The sequence below is a fragment of the Physeter macrocephalus genome, chromosome 19 (assembly GCF_002837175.3).
Source record: "Physeter macrocephalus isolate SW-GA chromosome 19, ASM283717v5, whole genome shotgun sequence".
Classification (NCBI taxonomy): domain Eukaryota; kingdom Metazoa; phylum Chordata; class Mammalia; order Artiodactyla; family Physeteridae; genus Physeter; species Physeter macrocephalus.
In genome coordinates, this window is record NC_041232.1 from 15,861,084 (window position 1) to 15,882,547 (window position 21,464).

Here is a 21,464-nt window from a genome sequence, read left to right on the forward strand (position 1 = left end):
CCTATCACATCCCAGGTCCTGTTATAGAACCCAGGATTCAACGATAAACGAAACTGACAAAAATCACTATCCTCCTGGAACTTTTGTTCTAGTGGGTGGAGTCAGACAAGACGTTAAGAAAAAAAAAAGCAAATTATATATTAGAAGGTTAAAAGTGTTTTGGAAAAAAAATAGAGCAGAGTAATGGAACAGGGAGGGCAGAATTTTCACTGCAGCTGTAAATGGGGTGGCCAGCTAAGGTTTTATGGAGATGATGGCATTTGAATAAACATTTGAAAGCGATGAGGGGGTGAATTATTCAGATTTGCCTATAGTTTCACACCAACCAAGTGGTATTGTTGCTCATGTTTCCCCTCAAATCCCTGTTCTTTCTCACATCAGTGCTTTTGCTTATGATACTCCCTCTTCCTGGAATTGTCTTCCCTACAGCTCCCACCACTACTGTGTTCAAATCCTACCATTTTTTAAAAAGACCCTATATAAAGATCACCTCCCTTAGGAAGCCTACCAGGGTTGTCCTTTGATAGGAAGTGATCTATCTCCCCTACTAACCTTCACAGCTCTTAGAACTATAAAACTCTGTGGTTCTTTTTATTTTTTACTGTGTTGCTTTGACTATTTAGGTCCCTAGCTTGGCTCTTCCGCTAGTCTGGGAGTTCCACAAGGGTAGGAAATGTGCATCCATGACTAAGATCACAGCGTCTGGAATCAGACAGACCTGCATTCAAATCCCAGTTCCTTTACTTGCTATCTTTGAGGCTTTGGACCACTGAGGCTTTGGACAAGTTACTTTACCTTTGTGGACTTTAGTTTCCTTGTCTGTAATGTGGAGGTTATATTACCTGACTTAGGGGGTTGTTCTGATAATTAAGCATTAGTGACTGTAAGGCATTTAGCAAGGTGCCCGGAATATAGTTGACATCCAGGTAACATCTAGCATTATAATTACTTCTCCTCAACTCCTATATGCCTATCCCAGGTGCTGGCCTATTGATTTTCACCCATGAAGTTTGCAAATGAACGTTATCTCCTTACCAGTCTTTCTCAGAGAGTGGTCTATCCACTACCTGTACAAGAATCAAACAGGGGAGCTTAGTAAAATGCAGATTCCTGGGCTGTCTAGCTCTCCTGAGCTCAGAGGGCAGGAGTCCAAGAATCTGATTTTTAAACAATGTCTTGGGGGTGTTTCTTGAACACACTAAAATTTGAGAACTACTGATCACAGTAACAGTAGTTATGGCATAGAGATTCTTTTGGATTATATGTTTTGAGGATTAAATTAATATATATGAATATGGAAATGAAATATGTATATAGCTTAGAAGAGTGCCTGGCACACAGTGTGTCTTAGCTATTATTTTCTGTTTTAAGCAACCTCTGTGAATAGTCAGTTACATGAATTTGACTGGGGGCTCCTGATATTGCTTCAGAGGCCTCCTTGCCTTATAGCCTTGCTCTGAGTGTACAGCTGTTCTAAAGACCTGAACCTCAGACAGAGAATGAACCCAAAATGAGCCTCAAGCACTTGCCCTGCTGCTGCTACTGCTGGTAGAAAAATAGCATCATCTCTGCTCTTTAAAGAATTCCTCCAGCAGATGTGCACACAGCTGTTCCACCTCCTTCCTGCAGACCGAGAGCAGGCAGATACTGCCAAGAGTTCCGGAGATGTGCTATAACCAGCTCATGCAAATAAAGCCCATCAGGGCTTTCCCCCCTTCTTATTAGTCTCTCCTTCTCCTTTATTCCTCCCCAAGGAGGCTATGGGTTGGGAGACGTCTCTTAGTTCTAGCTGCTTCTAGAAGAGGGACTTGAGGGAAAGCCCCTAGAAGGGAGAACTGCCTGGAAGGGAGGAGGATATGGAAAGGAGGAAGTCTGGGTGGCTGACAGGATGCAGCATGGTGTGTTGGTTGAGTTTAATCCCAGTAACACTGTCTTGCTGTGTGACCATGGGCAAGTCGCTTCCCCTCTCAGATTCTTATCCCATGCCCAACAGCATGTTAGAGTAGAGTGATCATAAACTTTGGAATCTAATCTAGGTAAATTGGAATCCAGGTTCCCCCTGTACCGGCTGTGTGACTTTGGGAAAATCTGTTTACTTCTTTGCATCCTTAGTTTTCTCCAAAGAAAGATAGGATAGGGAATATTTGTCCCGTGTTCCCAACAGGTTTGCTGTAAGGATGAAATGACCCACTGAATGTCAAAACACATCCCGAGATGTGAAATGCTGCAGATGTATGCAGTATCGTTCATTCCATCCGCGGAAACTTGACCCTCTCATCCCCCCAAGTCCAGGGCAACATTGTGTGGGATCAGAAAACTTAAGGAAACCTGCCAGCGCAGGGGTTGCCTTACCACAGGTGCTGTTTGCAGAATGATCAAGTTTCAATATGCAGTTCACTGCTCTTGCTAACATAGCTCCAGGCATTGGCAGAGGGGAAGGACATGCCTTTCATGCATCATGTCAATGCTCTCTTTTTGGAACATTTGGCCTAGAGGCAGTTCCGCGCAATGGTTAAGCACAGGAGGCATGAGAAGGAGCTAATTTCAAATCTTAGGTCTGTTACTTAGCAGATGTGTGACTTTAGGCAAATCACTTAAACTCTCTGAGCCTCAGCTTCCTCCACATTTAAATGGGGATAATCATAGCTACCTCACGGCATTGTTGAAGGTTAAAAAGGATAAAGTGTATATAAAGTATTTTGCCCAGTGCCTGGTACGTAATAGGTGCCCAGTGGACCAATTCTAGCTAGCTCTTGTTCATTTATTTATTTTTGAGTCTAAGGGAAGGACAGCCTTCTTAGGTTTGCCAAGTGATCCTTCAGCCGCTGAGGCAGAGAGTACATTGGCCGCGAGTGTGAGGTGTGTTGGAAGGAGCCTCAGACTTTGAGCACCGTGGCTGGTGGTTGAGACCTTCTGGGGCTGTGTGACTTTAGTTGGGTCCCTTCCTTTCTCTCAGTTTTAATTTTCTCATCTGTAAAGTGGGGGGAAGTGGCCTTTATCTGTTTGCCTCATAGGATAATTGTGAGCCTCAGCTGAGTGAATTCATGAAAAAATACTTTGTCAATTTAAAAGTGCCATGTAGCTGTTGTGTGTGAGAGCTGGATACCGTCTCACTGTCATAGGCTGTTTCCTCTCTACCATTCTGAGGTTCACGGGGAGCCAGGCAGACTCGGCCAGGTGGAATTTGGCTTGTCAAAGCTTGCGTCCTTCAGAAATAGAGAACTGCCCTAGCCACCGAGCTCCACCCTCTTCCGATGACATCAACGGGACATTGCCAACCTCTGGTGATTCCTTAAACCCCTCCCACTGGCGATATACTGAATAGCTGCGCCAAGACAGTCCAGCTCCTTGAGAACACATTACATTCTGGCCTCCCCTCCCACGCACACATCCCACCACTCAGAGCCCCGTGAGGAAGCAGAAAGCTGGGAGTTTGAAGAACGTTTGATGAAACGACTGCTCACAGAGGAGTGGGCAAGGTTAGGGCATTGATGAGGGATGTGGGGAGACACAGACACTAGCAATGGTTGGGCGCAGTTGAACACAAGGCTTGAATATAAAGGAGACGAATGGGGCTCTCAGAACCTGGTGAGAGGTGCAGCCAGGGAGAGGAGGCCAGAGGAGCTGTGGTCACGGAAGGGCTTAGCCGCAGCCGAAACCACAGTGCTGAGTTAGGGAGCAGGAGAGGGGATGGGAGAAACCCCTCCAACTCTCTGAGCTTTCCGGCCTCTCCGGTGCCTCCCACTGGCTAAACTCACAGGGCAGCTAGAGGGCAGGGGCCCCATGGATGCCATTCTATGCGCCAGCCTTCGGAGGCAGAGAGCGGCGCACAGAATAGCAGAGGGCGCATCTGCACGCGGGAGTGCCGCCAGCCCGCTCCCGCATGCTCCTTCTGGCTTGCCCTCTTGGGCCCCCAGACTCTTGGTGAAAGGTGGTGTCTCCGCTTTTCTGGAGTCATTTTCAGAGAGCACCGTCTGCCTCAGGAGCTCTCTCCTGGGGACCAGGACCCTTACTGAGAGAGCTGACACAGCAGGAAAAGGAAAGTCCTGAGATAGGCCAGGATGTCAAAGGCAAAACGTAGGGAGAGTTGAAGCCTGAATGCTTCCGTCATCGGCCGGGCGGTGGGCCCCGCGAAGGCCAGGTCAGCAAACACAGGGGTCCAGCTCTTCCCAGTACTGCACGTGCTTTCTTCTTTCTGTGCAGCTTGAGGGGCATCTAATTTTCTCGGCTACAGCACAGTGGTTAAGAGCATGGCTTTGGAGTCTGGCCCTCCCACCCCCGGCTGTTTAAACTTGGACGTGTTTGTTAACCCCTCTGAGCTTTGGTTCCCTCATCCATAATATAGGAATACATCTACTTCATAGAGTTGTTATGAGGGTTGAATGAGAGGCTGAAAACAAAGGATCTGGCCACCCAGGAGACTGTCCGAATACGACAGCTAGAATATTGTACTGTTCCTGGCATATGAGCTTCTCTGGTGGGGCTTCCAGGGCTGAGGTGCAGCCCCCTCTCAGCCCCCGCCTCAGCATCCCTCCCTCATCCGGTGCTCATTGCTGGCCCTGTGCCCCTGGGAAGGGTTGTGGTCTGGCTCAGCCCCCAGATCGTGGGCAGGAGAGGCCGGGGGAATGCAAATATGGCCTTATCTGAGTGTGTGCAGCTGCTGTCTTCCATGAGCCCATCACCAGGAGCAAGGGCAGGCCCTGGGCCCCCTGGGATGGCCCAGGCTTCTTCTGGCCCTGCTGAGTCTATAACACCAGCAACAATAATAATATCCAGCAAGAGGTCAGGCTTTTCTGTTTGCAGAGCGTTTTGATTTTTATCCTCTCATTTTACCTTCACAATGACCCTGGATTATTATGACCCACCAGATTTTACAGAGGAGGAAGACCAAGGCTCAGAAGCATCAAGAGACTTGCCCGAGGTCACACGGCTAATTGGTGGTGGAGTGAGGATTAGAACCCATGCAGTTTGACACCAGAATTTAAGGTTCACTGTATTAGCGAGGGTGCTTCTGGCTGCACGTAATGGAAAACCTTGACTCAATTACTTAAACAAGAAAGACTTTCATAGTATCCCTAACAGGCAGTCCGGAGGAAATTTGGTTCTGTGGTTAGTTAATTAGCAGTTCAACAATGTCATCTAACCTGGATTCTTTCCGTCTCTAAACTCATGGGAATTGCCTTTAGTCTGACTCTTCTTTTTTTTTTTTTTTTTTTTTTTTTTTGCGGTACGCGGGCCTCTCACTGCTGTGGCCTCTCCCGCCGCGGAGCACAGGCTCCGGACGCGCAGGCCCAGCGGCCATGGCTCACGGACCCAGCCGCTCCGCGGCACCGGGATCCTCCCGGACCGGGGCACGAACCCGCGTCCCCTGCATCGGCAGGCGGACTCCCAACCACCGCGCCACCAGGGAAGCCCTCTGACTCTTCTTAAAGTCACAGAATGGCTGCTGTGGTTCCAGGTGTCACATCCACATATAACATCCAGGGAAGATGAGAGGCCTTCTCTTGACTATGTCTCTCTTTTTTTTTTTTGAAGTATAGTTGATTTACAATATTGTGTTAGCTTCAAGTGTACAGCATAATGATTAGTTTGGTTTTTTTTGCAGATTATATTCCATTATAGGTTATGACAAGATATTGGGTATAATTCCCTGTGCTATACAGTAAATCCTTGTTGCTTATCCATTTTATCTGTTAATCAATCCCATGCTCCTAATTTGTCCCTACCCCCACCCCGACTCTGTCTCTTTAAGAGCAAGGAAACATTTCCAACAAGGCATTGGCTAAAAACTAAGTCCCCTGTCCTGTTCCCAAACCAGTCCCTGGCAAGGGAGTGAGAATGGCTTAGACAATGACTCTGCTTCAGAGTCGAGAAATGGCCATGATGGGCAACCGTCTGTTCTCTCCCTCCACACCTGTGACTACTATACTCTTAATTCTGGCCCTATGACTCATCCTCTATCCGTGTCCATTACTAGTTGCAAAGTAGGCTTCATGATGTATAAGATAATTCAGGTGTTAGGGTGCAGAAGTTGTGGTCTCAGCCAGTCACTGACTTGGAGGATAACTGGCACAAGGAACTTTCCCATCTGGAGTGGGTGGGCACCTATATCTCTGGGGTCAGAAAGCCACTTCTGGCTGTGTGGCCCTGAGCAAGCCTTCCCGACCTCCATTCTCTTTCAGTAAAGGGGGCCTAATGACGCTTTATGTCCCTAGAGTATAGTGAGGATTATAGAGAACTCTGCAAAAGCACCTAGCACAGTGCTTAGGTGCTCAGTAAAGACCAGCTGGCGTTACTGCAGGTGTTGTTTCCTCATCTTAAGAATTAGGGAGGCTCTGACCTTGGGGACCCTGGCTTGCGTTTAGCCCTGTGGCCAGCTTGCTCTCCTGCAAGAGAGGGGATGACTGATACCCCTTTGGCTCCACAGAGAACCTTTCCAGGCAGCCATAATGTTCATCCCTATCTGGTAAGCTATTCCACAGTCTCCGTGCTCTGCAGAAAATCTGGCTGATGTTTCCTTCTGCCTGGTCTGTGCTATCTGAAGCTGGTGTGGAGGGGGCTAGAGACCACAGCCGTCCTCAGACAGCAGCAGAGAGCTGGTGGCATTTTCTTTCCCCCGAGGGGGCTGGGGACAGCAGTGACACTCAGGAGGCAACCCAGCTGCCCTGCGGCTGGTGAGTGGTTCATGAAGCTGCCATCCTGGAACTGGTACAGAATAGCAGACTGGAGGAGCAAGTTATCAGCAGAAGCTTCTAGCATCACGGGTCTAGGCTGGAAACGTCCGTGGCATGTCAGCTCAGCAAGAAGCACCATGCAGTCAGGAGGTGGAGGCCCAGTCCAGCTCCCAGCTCTGCACTTTGACCTGGGTGATCATGGGCAAATCACTTCATCTCTCAGAGCCTCTGTTTTCCCACCTGACAGGGGTTCAAAGTGTAGATTCTAGATGCTGTCTGGGTTCACATCTCAGCCTTGCCACCTAATGGGTGACTTCTGGTCTTAGTGATGTATGTATTGGGTGTGCATGTAGGTGTATATGCGCAGCTATGAAGGTGTCTCTGGGTGCATATGTGTGGGGTGGTGAGTATGCATGGGGGGGTGTATGTGTTGGCAGGTGTTCATGTATCAGGGTGCATCTGGGTGTACATTTCTGGCTATAGAAATGTCTGTGTGCATGTGGGGGGGGTGGTATGTGTGTGGGGTATATGTATAGAGTGTGTGTGTGTATGTGTGCGTGTGTCAGGGGTGCACGCGGGAAACCCACGTGCTCCTCAGGAGTGCGTGCGCCTGTGTTGGCTGGGGGGAGAGGGAGGGTAGAGTGGGACCAGGGGAGGGCACACACTCCCCTTTCCCTGGCACACTCTCAAAACCACTACAGTCTCACAATGGGAGTTCTTTGTAGCTAAGATTAATTTTCTTATTTAGCATTTATGTGGCACTTTGGATCTGCAGAGTGCTTTACAATCGGTTTTATTAGTTGTGCTTGTGTGTTATATATAGAAGCAACCTCAGCTGCACCCAGAGCCTCCCTCCAGAGAGGTGAACCAAGGCAAACTCTACCCTCTCCCTCAGGTTTGGCCCAGTTCCGGGGACAAAGTCTGCTCTTTTGTGTGCAGACCAGTGTTAAGGTGGGTTGGTGGTGGTGGTGATGCTGGGGGCAGGGGGTGCTCGTGTGGACCTGCCCCCAAGGCTTTCTCTCATCCAGGAGAAATCACTCAACCTAATCACCAGATCACATGCCTGGCTCAGCTTATTACTTGCCTGGGCTAGTGGATGAGAGGCTATTTGCAAGACTGGCTTAAAACTCCTTGCATCTCTTGTGTTAATGCACTTGTTCTTTGTATTAGCCATTCAGACTTCACCCCTTGCCTTATGGCCACTAACCTGTCTCAGGTGAGACCCTGAGACAAGGACTTAACGTGCAAAGAATTTATTAGGGAGGGGATCTCAGGAAGTATGAGTGAGGTGGTGGAAAAGGGAGATGGGAAAGGGAGAAAAACCAAGAAGAGGAGGAGTGTCACTGAGGGGATAATTGCTGTGGACAGTTGGAGCTTCATTCTACGGAGAACCACACCTTAGAAGCACCCCCTGGAGAACTGAGGGACTGGGGTATTTATCCATCCACTCCCACACCGTATCATTTAAGGTTGCCCCCTTGGCCCCCTGGGTGTTAACTCCCCTATACAATGGGCTGAGGCCAAGCAAGCTCCCTGGTTGCTGCAGGAGGCCCTCAGGCTGAGAGGACAGACAGATACGGGTCCTCGAGGTGGCAAGCCTGTGCGTGGTGATATTGTGGGCTGCAGCCGCAGGTGGATTCAGGTGGGCCAGGGGCGTATGGGGTGGGGGCAACAGTGTCTGTTTTACACATCCCTGGACCCAGTAAAGCCTTTATTTCAGGGTCACAGATTCCATCAGCACGTTCTTGGTTCACTGTCCATGTGGCCTGCAGCAGCGGGCTGTCTTGGGACTCTACACTATCCTGGTTTCTCGCTCTCTCCCTCCAATGACTCCTTCTCTATTTCTCTCATTTTCCTCCTCCCAAATGTGGGTACTCCCCCAATATCTTTGTTTTTTCTTGCCCATATGCGAACTCACCAACGTCTGGTATGAAGCGCCATATTGGAAGCCGTGGCCCACACCTCTCTCTCCCAGTCCTGGCCTGTGTTTACAGCTGCCTCCGTGAAATAGTCACTTGCAAATCACTTCAGCAACGCAGACTCAGCATTTCCAAACCCAGCTCGTCATCTTTGACTGTCTGCTCAAATCCGCCCGCTGCATCCTTGCTTCTCAAGTTCTCTCCAGGGCCGGCTGCGTGGGCACCATCTGAGAGCGCATGGGTGCTCAATCTCAGGTCCTGCCTGCCACGGACCAACTGAACAGGATGTGCATTTTTAGCCAGTCCCAGGTGATGTGTGTGCACATTAATGTTTGATAAGCATCGGTCTACATATTGATTCTCTGTGTTTTATTAATGGCACCAGCATTTTACCAATTACACAAGTCTTAAAGCTTTGCAATTATTTAAATCCCAGGAATAACTATCCACTAGCCTTCTCCCAAACCAAGATTTCTGTGGGACTGAGATCTCAGTTAAACAGGTAATAATAATAATAATAATAAAAATGATAATGACGATAACATAACTGATATTGATGTGTTCCAGTTGAATGTCTGTGACGATGCCATTACACGCATAATTTCACTTCAATAGATTTTTTTTTTTTTGCTGCGTTGGGTCTTCGTTGCTGCACACAGGCTTTCTCTCGTTGCGGCGAGCGGGGCCTACTCTTCCTTGAGGCGCGCGGGCTTCTCGTTGTCGTGGCTTCTCTTGTTGCGGAGCACGGGCTCTAGGCACGTGGGCTTCAGTAGTTGTGGCACGCGGGCTCAGTAGTTGTGGCTCACGGGCTTAGTTGCTCCACGGCATGTGGGATCTTCCCAGACCAGGGCTCGAACCTGTATCCCCTGCATTGGCAGGCAGATTCTTAACCACTGCGCCACCAGGGAAGTCCCTCACTTCAATAAACATGTATAGAGCTCTTGCTCAATGCCTGCCTCAATGCTAAGCTATGACGATGTAACACTGAACTAGACTCAGTGCTTACCCTCAAGGAATTCACAGTTGAGAGGAAGGAGACACACATAGACACCGAGTGATAAATAGAGGATACCTTGGAAACCGGAAGAGGGGTCCTAACACAGACTTATGGGGGCAGAGAAGGCTTTCTGGAAAAGGGACATCCAGTTAGACGGAACCTGAAGGATGAGTGGACCCAGCCAGTGAAATCAGGAGAAAGGGCTTCGCCGGGGGGATGGCTTGTGCACACAGCAATAATCAGCAGGAGGCTTTGGGGGGATTCTCCCTGATTTCCAGGTTTGTGACTTGCAGGGAAATCACTTCACCCCTCTTGCCTCATTTGCCTCAACTCTAAGTTGGGAATAACAGATTTTCCCTTCTCAGAGTCATTGTGAAAAGTAAATAAAAATGAGTACGGTTCAGAACTGCAGCTACCTGGTTCCCATAAGTACTGATTAATTATAAATTGTCAGCAACCAGAGCTTGGACCTTAGTTACAGAAAAAATAATCACGGTGTAGTAGGTCTAATGGGGGCCTCCCAAAAGATACATCCATGTCAAATCCTTGGAACCAGTGAATATGACTTTATTTGGAAAAAAGGACTTTGCAGGTGTAATTAAGGACCTGGAGATTAGATCATCCTGGATTTTCTGGGTGGGCCCCAAATCCAAGCACAACTGTCTTCACAAGAAGAAGAGAAGAACAGAACGGGGAGAAGGCCATGTGAAGATGGAGGAAGAGGTACAGCCATGAGCCAGGGAACATCTGTTTCCGGCCCCCCAGAAGCTGAAAGAGGCAAGGAAAGATCCTCCCCTAGGGCTTTCAGAGGGAGCGTGGCCCTGCCAACACCTTGATTTTGGATTCCTAGCCTTCAGAACTGTGAGAGAATACAGTTCCGTGGTTTAAGTCACAAAGCTGTTAACAGCAGTCACAGGAAGTGAATACACCTGGTTACCGGTTTTTGAGCCTTCTCTCCACGCCAGGTGTGGGGTTCTCCTCAGTGATGCTTTGAAGCAATGCTGTTATTTCTGTTTCATGCTTAAGGAGTACTAAGCCTTGTGGAGGCAAAGCGACTCATGCTCAGTCATTCATTCACTGAATACTGACCCACCTCTTAACTGACCAGACGCTCTACTGGGTACTGAGGCCAGAGGGGTGAGCAAGGGAGACGCCTTTGCTGAGGTCCAGGGCTTATAAATCTACGTTGGGTTCAATAGTCCCCCAGCCCCAATTCATGTTCCCCCTGAATCTCAGAATGTGATCGTATTTGGAAATAGATTCTTTGCAGATATAATCCGTTTATAATGAAGACATACTGGATTAGGGTGACCCTAATCCAGTGACTGCTGTCCTTATGAGAAATTTGCACCGAGACACACAGGGAGGCCACGTGAGGACCAAGGCAGCGATTGGAGTGATCTTCTACAAGCCAAGGATCACCAAGGGTTGCTGGCAGCCACCAGCATCTGGAAGAGGAAAGGAAGTATCTTCCCCTAAAGCCTTTAGATAGAGCGTGGCCCTGCTGGCACATGGCTTTCACACTCCTGGTCTCCAGAACTGTGAGATATAAATGCCATCCAGTTTGTGGTAATTTGTTAAAGAAGTCCTAGGAATTTGATGTGCTGCTCCAGCAATGCACATATCATTGCACGCGGGGAAGCACCACACAGGCAGCTGTGGTCGCCAGTGAAGTGGGGTGGAGGAGGGCAGCGGGTGCTGGAGCGGGTTCTGAGGCGGGGTAGGAGCTGAGTGTGCAAAGAGAGGGGAGATCTGGGCTGGAGGGGACAGAACGTGGGAGGGTTCTGTGGCTTGAGGGTGGACAGGCTGGAGGGATGGACAGAAGGTCAGAGCCCAGAGGAGCACACAGCCAGCAGCGGGGAGCCCGAGCCCGTTCCCTCCCCGCCCTTCCGGCCCGAGGCTTCTCTTGCAGAGGCTGTGGGGTCAGTCTGTCTGTGGCACCTTCTACCCCGCGTTCCCCTCTCCGTTTCCCCCTCCCCACGCCGGTGTCGGAGCAGGAGTCCGAGCTCGCCTTGCCCTTGAGCGCGGCGCGGGGCGCCGGGAGGAGGCGCAAAAGGCGCTTTGCGAGGCAGCGCCCAGCAGCTTCTGGGCCCTGGAGCCGGCTCGCTGTGAATGGGCTGCAGACAAAGGCATCGCCGCCGACCGAGTACCTGTAATTGGAGGGTCCGCGAGCTTGAGAGGGACAAAACGGAGACGCATGGCGGCGACTTAGGCGGCCCGTTGCTATGGTTTCCGCGGGGCTGCTAGGGAGGGCGGTTACCGGGCAAAGGAGGAGGGCCCGAGACAAAGGGGGCCGGTACGAGGGAGCGACCTGGGGCGGGTGTGAGTGTGCGCGGGCGAGGTGGGGAGGAGACCGAGAGGGGATGAGAGAGAGGGAGGCGGACCGAGGGAGACGGGAGAGGGGGAGACAGAGAAGGAGACAAAGGAAAGACAAGGTGGGGCGGGGGAGGGAGAGGCAGAGAGAGACAGAAAAAGACAGAGAGGCAGAACCACTAAAGCGTAGGTAGACACAACAGAGACACTTGGAGACAGAGAATTATGGAGATATTCATTCACCTATTAGCACCTGCTGTGCGAGATAGGCCTGTTAGCAAGACGGACACCATGCCTACCCCTGGAACTCACGGACCCAGAGAGAGAAACTGATGCAGCCAGAGGGAGATGCTGTCTTCCCTCATGGAGTAACCAGGTCTTACTCTGAAGGCTGGTGTCTCTCAGAAGCTGGTAACCTCTGGGTCAGGCCATTGCATTCTTCCTCCTGTCTCCAGGCAGTGTCCTGGGAGGGCTGTTTGTAGGAAGTGCCTCCTGGTGGAAGGGCCCTGGGCCCCTCCTTTGTAGCTCTCTCATTGGCTGCCCCCCCCCATGCTTGAATCTCCTACCATTACAGTGGACTTGGACAGGTTACTTCATTTAATAATTCTGTAGCTACAAAATGCTTTTCCAGGTGTTACTCATGTGATCCTGTGTGGTGGGTATTATCACTACTCCCACTTGACAGGTGTGGAAACTGAGGTCTTGGGGGTCACACAGTCACTCTGTTTGGACAGGTTACTTCATTTAATAATTCTGTAGCTACAAAATGCTTTTCCAGGTGTTACTCATGTGATCCTGTGTGGTGGGTATTATCACTACTCCCACTTGACAGGAGTGGAAACTGAGGTCTTAGGGGGTCACACAGTCACTCAGTGGCAAAGTCACTAAGGTCTTCGGATTCCCAAGTGTTCTTCCTTTTGCTTACAGCCCTATCTGGGCAAGGCTTGTTTTTGTTTACAGGGAACAAAAACTTACACAAATGAACTCTAGTAGGATGGAGAGTTTATTGGAAGAACAGTGAAGGGCCTCCTGAGACCCAAGGGCAGGACGCAGAGCTGGATCTCACAAGGTTTCCATCGGGGCACTGAACAGAGATCAGAAGCCAAGAAAACCATTCTTCTTTCTTTGTCTCTTTCTCAAACCACCTAGTGGCTCCTTTCTGCTTTTCTCTGCACATTGGCTCAGCTTACAGGTTCCATAAATGCTAAAAATGACCTTCAAGAAAATCCTCTTTCTTTTCCAGTTGAAATTTTCAAGACAGAACCTGATTGGCTCACTTGAATCAAGTGTACAGTCCTGGTCCAATCAGCTGTGGTCAGAGGGGAGGCTCTGAGCATATAACATGACCAGCTCCTTGTGGCCAACTCTTTAGCATGGCGGTCAAAACAGCGGGTGTGGACAGGACAGGCACCCTGAGTTATATATATAAACACACTCATTTCTGTCGTGGGGATATGAAGACTAACCTTGCCTGCCTTCAAGGACTGTTGTAGGGAGGGCATATTTATCAAAGGAGTTTGCAAACTGGCAAGTGCTTCAGAAGGGCCAGTTGTTATTTAGGTTAAAGGGAGCATCTGGAAGATACAATAACCCCCCATCACATCCTTTGCCAAGATCATGGCACCGACCCGATGGGGCAGCATGGGAGAAAATTATTATTGATGAGGGAATGAAGCAAGGTAAGGGGAACTCAGAGGATGGGTGAGCCACGGTGTATACCATGATGGAGTGAGAATGGGGAGAGGGGTGCCATTTGTTCATTAATTCATTCACTCATTTAATACGCCCTGTGAGCCTACAGTGTGCCAGAAGTGTACCAGGTGATGGAGATACATGAAAAAGACATGGCCTCTGTTCTCCAGGGATGCACGGGGGCTGGGTGATGGGCACATAACCTGCCCATTACTAACTGTCTTGAGATGAGAGAGAGAATGGGATCAGAAGGGGTACCTTAACTCAGCTAAAAGTACCAAGGAAGGCCAAGTACCGGTGAATCCAGAAGGACATTTGAAGGATGAGTAGGATTTGGAGAGGCGGACAAGGGTAGGGTTAGAGTGAACGGTGGGCACAGGCATTCTGGAAGAGCCGTAGAAGCATGAGCGTACTTGGGGAAGGTTCAGAGTGCCCCGTGATGGGGATGCAGGGCGTGTTTGGGGTGGTGTTGGGAGCGATGGCAAACAAGGCTGGAGATTGTTAAGGAGCTGCAATATTTGGCCTCTGTCCTAAGGACACTGGGGAGCCCCTGGAAGCTTTCAACAGTGGTGCTGTTTCAGATTTGTCTTCTAGAAAGATCACTCTGACTGTAGTGCAGAGTAGATTGAATGGGGTGGGGGGGATGGAGACAGGAAGAGACAGAGGGTGTTTCATAGGACAATTGGGAGATGTTAGGCAGTACCTCAAATTTTAACGCTCTCACATTCCTCCCAGGGAACTTGGCTAAAACTACCGATTGCAGGGCTCTTTAGAGAGAGCTCGATTTAGTAGGTCTGAGAAGGGGCCCATGAATCTGCATCTTTTAGATAGTACCCTAGGTCATGGGTAAGAATGGTTCCCAGACCACTCTTTAAGAAGCTCTGGTCTAAGGGGCAGGAAGGCACAGTCATGAATCAGGAAGTATCTGAGAAGCATCTTGCCGGTTACCACTTTAAAACCAAAGACCGTTTAATGGCTCTCATGGATTTTTCACAAGAGTGGTTATAATTGGTTCAGCATTATCATTTTACATATATATCATGCTACACACTCAACGACCAGCACCTGTTGCTTATAACCAGGGAGTAAGAGACCGCGGGATGCAACTTTGAGAGTTACTTCTCACCATTTATTACCTGCCTTCCTATCACCCTGATGTGCTGGGGTAGTGGAGGGAAAGTTAAACCTTGCTGAACACTTTCTGCAGCCTTGCAGTGTCACAGATCTGGTTTGGAATTCCAGCTCCTCCATTTATAAACTGTGTGATTTTGGATGAGAGACTTCAGTTCTCTGAGCTTAAGTTTCTTCATCTGTGACCTAGAAGCTAATTAGATCTTCCTTCATAACATTGAATTGAGGATTAAATGAAAGAATTGAATTAGTTGTTTATACCACTATGAATTCGTGGATCCTTAACATATTTTATGTGTTTAGCTCTGTTGCATTATTCTTATTAATGCTCAAATTATCTCATCTTTGGCTGGTGGGAGACTATTAACGTTGGCCCTTGAGTCCTTTGGAAATGACCCTAATATATCAACAGCTTTCTTACCCTCTGGTATGATGATGCTTTCAGACTCATCGTGTACATTTTCTGCCCAAGGCCAGGAGTCAGCCGTTTCTCCAAGGAGCCCTATTTTCTTTGAATAGGAAAATGATATTTGAGACCATAATCTGGGTGTTAGCAGGGCTCATTGCTCCTGGGTTAGCTATTGTTTCCAGGGATTTTAAGAGGACAATTAGAGAATACATATGTTTTGTGGGAGAAACTGCATCATGTTCATAAATGTATTTCTAATTCACACTTGGGATGCATTGTTTTTATTTTGATTTTATATGTGTATCTCTTTTAAGCTGAAAAACCTTTACTCCTAATGACAAGAAATTAGCTTCTTACTTGCTTTTTTTGTAATACAAATATATCATGTTTCAGAAATATACAATAACAAACTAATGATATGATTACTCCAAAAAATTTTATTTAAAAAAGATCACCAGGTAGCATTTATTCAGGTGCTCATTTGGTGCCAGGCACTTAATACTGAAACAAGCCAGGGAGGGAGGTGTGATTATTATCCCCATTTACTGATGAGAAAATTGAGGCTCAAGAGTCACAAGTCGGTAAGTGATGAAGCCAGTATTTGAACCCCCAAGTCGCTGACTCCATCACTCTCTCTTGCTTTGGGTTTCATTTTTCCCCCTTGCCTTTGGAATTAATAATGTGCCTGCTCTCCAATTGCATGGGCCACCTGGATATTTAATATTCCCAAAGATGACCTGACATTCATTATATGGAAATGCACAGATGAGAGAGAGACAGAGACAGAGAGAGGCAAGCCGTTTACTAGCCTAATGTCATTACTAGAATGGGAAGCTTCTTGAGAAACGTGTTGGCTCATACTTTCAAAGCGACAGATTATTGCTTTCTGCTTTATCAGCTGATGGGCTCTGTTTACAGGTGTTGAGTATTTCTCCTCTCCTGCCAGATTGTTTTCAGTGGGGCAAGCAAAAGGGAGGGGTCCTCAGGGCCTTGAGAAAAGATGTTATCAGGCACAGGCTTGAACCTACCAGGGGAGTTGTTTTTTTTTTTTTCAAATTTATTTTTTAAAATCTATTTTTGGCTGCATTGGGTCTTCGTTGCTGCACGTGGGCTTTCTCTAGTTGCGGCGAGCAGGGGCTGCTCTTGTTGCGGAGCACGGGCTCTAGGCTCGCGGGCTTCGGTAGTTGTAACACACAGGCTCAATAGTTGTGGCTTGCGGGCTCTAGAGCGCCGGCTCAGTAGTTGTGATGCACTTGCTTAGTTGTTCCGCGGCATGTGGGATCTTTCCCGACCAGGGCTTGAACCCATGTCCCCTGCACTGGCGGGTGGATTCTTAACCACTGCGCCACCAGGGAAGCCCGCTACCAGGGAAGTTTTAAAGGGGTCACTGGCTCCCCACCTTTGGGTGTTCGCTTAAGCCGTTTTTCTCAAATGGAATATCTGCCTGTGACATCATAGCCTCAGAGACCCAGCCTTTTTTTTTTTTTTTTTAAGAGCGTGTACTGGGTTGAATAGTTTCCCCTCAAAATTCATGTCCACCTGGAAACCTCGGAATGTGACTTTATTTGGCAATAGGGTCTTTGCAGATGTGAATGAACAGGCCACCCAAGATGGCTGTTGTCTTGCTCTCTGTACATCCCCTGGTCAACCAGTGCCTGCTTCACCTACACCCTACCCACAGGACTGACCTTCCCTCTTAAACATAGAGCCTAATCAGTAAATGCCTGCATACTTGCCTACGGCCCAGCTAGTGATTGTTCTAATCTTTAGATCAGAACATCTCCACCACGAGGGTGAGGGGCATGGGGCAGGCATGCTCCTCTGCTAGTTTCCATACCTCTCCCCTCCCCCCATAGCAAAGACTGCCGCCATGTCCTGCCTGCGTCTGCAGAACATGTGGGGTGTCGCTCCAGGACCTTGCTTCAGACGTGTAAGATCCCCCATCCATTAAACCGCTGATGTCGCCGTTGCTGACGCTGGGCTCTTTCTTCGGCCTTGAGGCTGAACAAGTACAGGGCTTGCAGGCCAGTGGGGTGCAGCCCAAAAGGATGTAAGTAGTTAGGTAAGGTCACAGGGGATTAGCGTGGGCCTTAAATCCAAAGACTGGTGTCCTTCTAAGAGGAGAAGAGACACAGAGGGAGGAAGGCCATGCAAAGATGGAGGTTGGAGGGATGCTGCCGCGTGCCACGGAAAGCCAGAGCCGCCGGAAGCTGGAAGAGGCAAGGAAGGATCCTCCCCTAGTGGCTTTGAGGGACCATGGCCCTGCTGCCACCTCGATTTCAGATATGTAGCCTCCAGCGCTGTGAGGGAGTAGATTTCTGTTGTTTTAAATCACCAGGGTGGTATCGCTTACAGCAGCCCTAGGAGACACAAACAGCACCCGACCCCGCACTGGGTCAGGAAGACGACTGGGGAGGATAAGGAGGATCAGGAAGGATGATCAGGGGCTTCCTGGTGAGAGTGGCAGACGGGAGGGGACAGGGAAAGGGCATTCTAGGCAGGGGGGCGACCCCATCAAAGTCCAGAAGAGGAGAAACAGCCGGGGTAGGCAAGGAGCTGCATGCGGGGCAGCCTTTCTAGAACGGTGCCAAGACTGTTGTGAGATGAGGCTGGGGAGGCAGGCAGAGCCCAGATCACACGGGGTCTTGTAGGCCAGCCGAGAAACTTGGGGGTTTCATGCGGGGACCAGGGAGCATTTGAGGGGAGACAGGGGAGAGACACGGCGATGACATGGGCAGGCCTGGAGGTTCTGGAGGGTGAGCTTCCTGCGGGGCTGGCTTCTCCTCTCATTGGAATTCAGTCTGGCACCTACAGGAGACACGAAATTTCCTCCCCAGGTGGGGCCCCACCTCTGGGGCACCCCCAGGCCCACCCTGCACGGAGGTGAGCGAGGGGGGTGTTAATAAAGCCAAGCGTTTCTCCGGCTCCTGGCTTGACTCTGTCAGGCTCAGCCGGAAGTCCATTCAGCCGGCAGCCTCCCACCTTTATTTTGTCATTTCCGAAGGTTCTGCTTTAATAACTCTTTCTAGCCAAGAGAGCCGACGCAGGGACCTCCGCTGCCCTCTCAGGAGGGGGGAAGTGAGGTGTGAGGTAGGGATTTCCGCTTTATCTCCAAGGACACTGAGGGTTCTTTCCAGACCCAATTTAATTGGTAGTTCTGAGACGTCCAGGACACACCTGGGATAATTTCCCTTCTGGAGAGAAGAGGGAAGGAGGAGCATCCAGGGGAGGAGGAGGGCTGGCCCAGCCCCCAGGGCCATTGGCCCAGCTTCCTGTCAGTCATCTTTAGCTCCAACATTGCCCCTCTCTCGGCTGTCTGCCCTTCTCTCTCCAGCTCTGGGTTCTCTCCACCCTTGTCCCCCCCTCTTCCCCTCAGTCCTGCTCTGATACTGGTCAAAAAGAGTGATAGGACCTCATGGCAGGTGGCAAAGATTCTCTCAGCCAAACTTTAGTTGGTCTCCTCTGAATTCTCCTCTCGACTAAACCCTGACTTTTGGACTTCAATGTTCCTTTCTGTATTTCGCAAGAATCCTTCTCAGTCTGTTTAGCCATGCTCACTGATGACCCTGGATATCTGATTGGGTTCCTCACCCTCCACCATCCCCCAGGTGATGTCTGATCACCCTGTCCTTCATTCCACAGGAATCCTAATTTAGCCAGACTCCTTGCCCTGATGTGTTTCCTGAGTGACTTTCCATCCGCTGACCTCCACCCTGCTCCTTGGCTATAAATTCCCACTTTTCCTTGTATTTGGAGCTGAGCCCAGTCTCTCTTCCCTACTGCAAAATCCCATCGCAGTGGTCCCTGTTCCTACAGTGGTATCCCCCTGAATAAAGTCTGCCTTACCATTCTTTATCACAGATCAAGGGTGTTTGTTGAATAGATACTGGAGCTGGACAGAATTTAACCCAGTGGTTGAGTGAGGAGGCTCTACCTCGGAACAGCTGGTTTTGCATCCCACCTGTGCCACTTTCTAGCTGGGTGACCTTGGGCAAGTGGTCAACCTCTCTGTGCCTCAGTTTTCTACTCTGTCAAATGGGGCTAAGCCTACCACCTGTAGCGGTTGGGATAGGAGGATGCTTAGTCTAGTGTCGTGCATAGCCTAAGTGCCAAATAAACATTATTTAGTCTTCATGAGGGTTGCTGCTTTTGTGTCTGGGAATGAAGGATGGTTGAATGAAACAAACACTCAGAGACGAGGAGACCTAGTCTTGAATTCCCACTTTGCTTCTTACTCTCTCAGTGACCCAGGGTTAGCTTTTTTAACTCTTCTGGCCTCAGCTTCCTCATCTTTAAAATGGAAACAAACATACCTAACTCTCAAAGGTGTGCAGGTGAGGATGAAAGATACTGTTGAGAATCTCCTTGGCACTTAGGAGCTCGATAACTGGTTGGCTCTACCACTTACTTTGCTGATGTCAAATGACACTCCCTCTCCCACCTTAGTTTCCTCATCTAGAAAATGGGGATAGTAACAGTACCTATCTAAAAAGCTTGCTGTGAGGATTCAAGGATTTATTTTAAGCAAGGCTCTCGGAATAGTATCGGACACTATTAAATATTATAATTATTATTCCTATTGTTAGTCTTCCTTGTACTAATAAAATTTGAAAGCCACTATTTATTAAGCACTTAACTATGTGCCGGGCCCTGTGCATTACAGCCCTATGTATTAGGAGTTCTTATCAGCCCCACTTTACAGAAGAGCAAACTGAGGCTCAGAGAGATAAGATCACTTGTCGAGTTACTCTCACTGTCATCCCAAGAATGAATAGTGGTCTGGAGATGCGGGAGCAGCCCCCAGAAGCCAACACAATAGCCGTCCTTGTGGTTCAGTGCTCCAAAGGTCCCCCACCCCCAGGGAAAACTGGGCTGCGGGTGAAGCCTAGTTGAGGTGATGGATGAGCAGAGACAGCTCCTGCTGCAGTGTAAACACAGAGAAATATAGGTCAGTTCCAGCAACCAACCCTCCTGACCCCCCACTGCTTGTTTTACCCCGAAGCCAATCTTGTCAACTTGATCTTCTGCCCTGAACTTGAGCTGTCCTTGGGAAGTTCCTGTGCTTCGTGAATTATGCGGACTTAACAAAATGTGTGCTCCACAGATTAAAGACTCCGTTCTCCTTACTGGAAGGCCTTTCTTTCCTCCGCTAGATTTTCCCTTTCTTGTTCTCTAAGCCTATTTTTCAGCCACCCTGCAGAGCATCTTCTCTCTTCTTGCTCTTAACAATTCAACTTGTGGTTCCACTGCTTTGTGCTAGTAGTGCTACAGATTCTTTCCCATTAACTAAAAACACTTTGGGGAATCCCGAGGGGTCCCGGATGAGCTTCTGGGAATTTCCCTGGGCACGTTGAGTGGATTGGAACTCAGCATGGCTGGCTCTGATAAGAGGGGTCCAATCAGTAGTGTCGTGGTAACTTGGCTCTTCAATAAAAAAGAAAGGCCTTGATTTGTAGCATTTGCCAATTTCCATGGTGTAAATGCTCCCACCACGGTGGATTTCAAGGTCCCAGTGCGGTGTCACTGAACGTGAACTTGGGAAGGGACAACCTGCTCTCACAAGCTGGTACAAGCTGGCTCCAGCACACGACCGTGTTCACTTCCCACGAGTGGGGGAGAGGCAGTTATCATTTTGGTCTAGGTTTGGGCGCTGACCGTGCCACTTAGGAGCTGTGTGAACCTGGGTGACTTACTTAACTTCTCGGAGCTTCAGTTCCTCATCTGCAGACGGGCACACTCATAGGGTTTCTGTCTGTGGTTGTGGTCAAGGTTAAATGAGTTGAAGCATGTAAAGTGTCTAGCACCTAATCTGACACACAGAGCTCAGTAAATGGTATCTGTGAGGGGCTTGTGTCAGTCAGGTGGCCCAGGTGTTGGTATAAGAAGAGGTAACCCCAAACCTCAGCGTCTTAACGTAACAAAACTTTATTTCTCAGTCATGTAGTGTGACGAAGGCATATCGGCAGGAGGTCTGCGCTCACCCTAGCCTTTCAGGAAAGCAGGTTAATGGAGGCTCCGTGTTGATGTATTTTCATGATCCTCTCAGCAGGAAGGAGAGGAATAGGCTGAAATATGCTCTCTTTTAAACCTTTTGCCCAGAAGTGGCACTCATCACTTCCGCTCACATTTTATTAGCTAAAGCAAGCAGGTGGATTTACCGAAATTCAAGAGGGTGGAGGACAGTAATCCAACTATGTGCCTGGAAAGAGGACCCCAAATTCTTGGTAAACAGCCTTAAAGATTAGCATGATCTCTTATATATCATTTTCTCTGTCACTAATTTTTTTCATTCAGTAGCTAAAACTGAGCAGAGAGAGTGAATGGGAAGC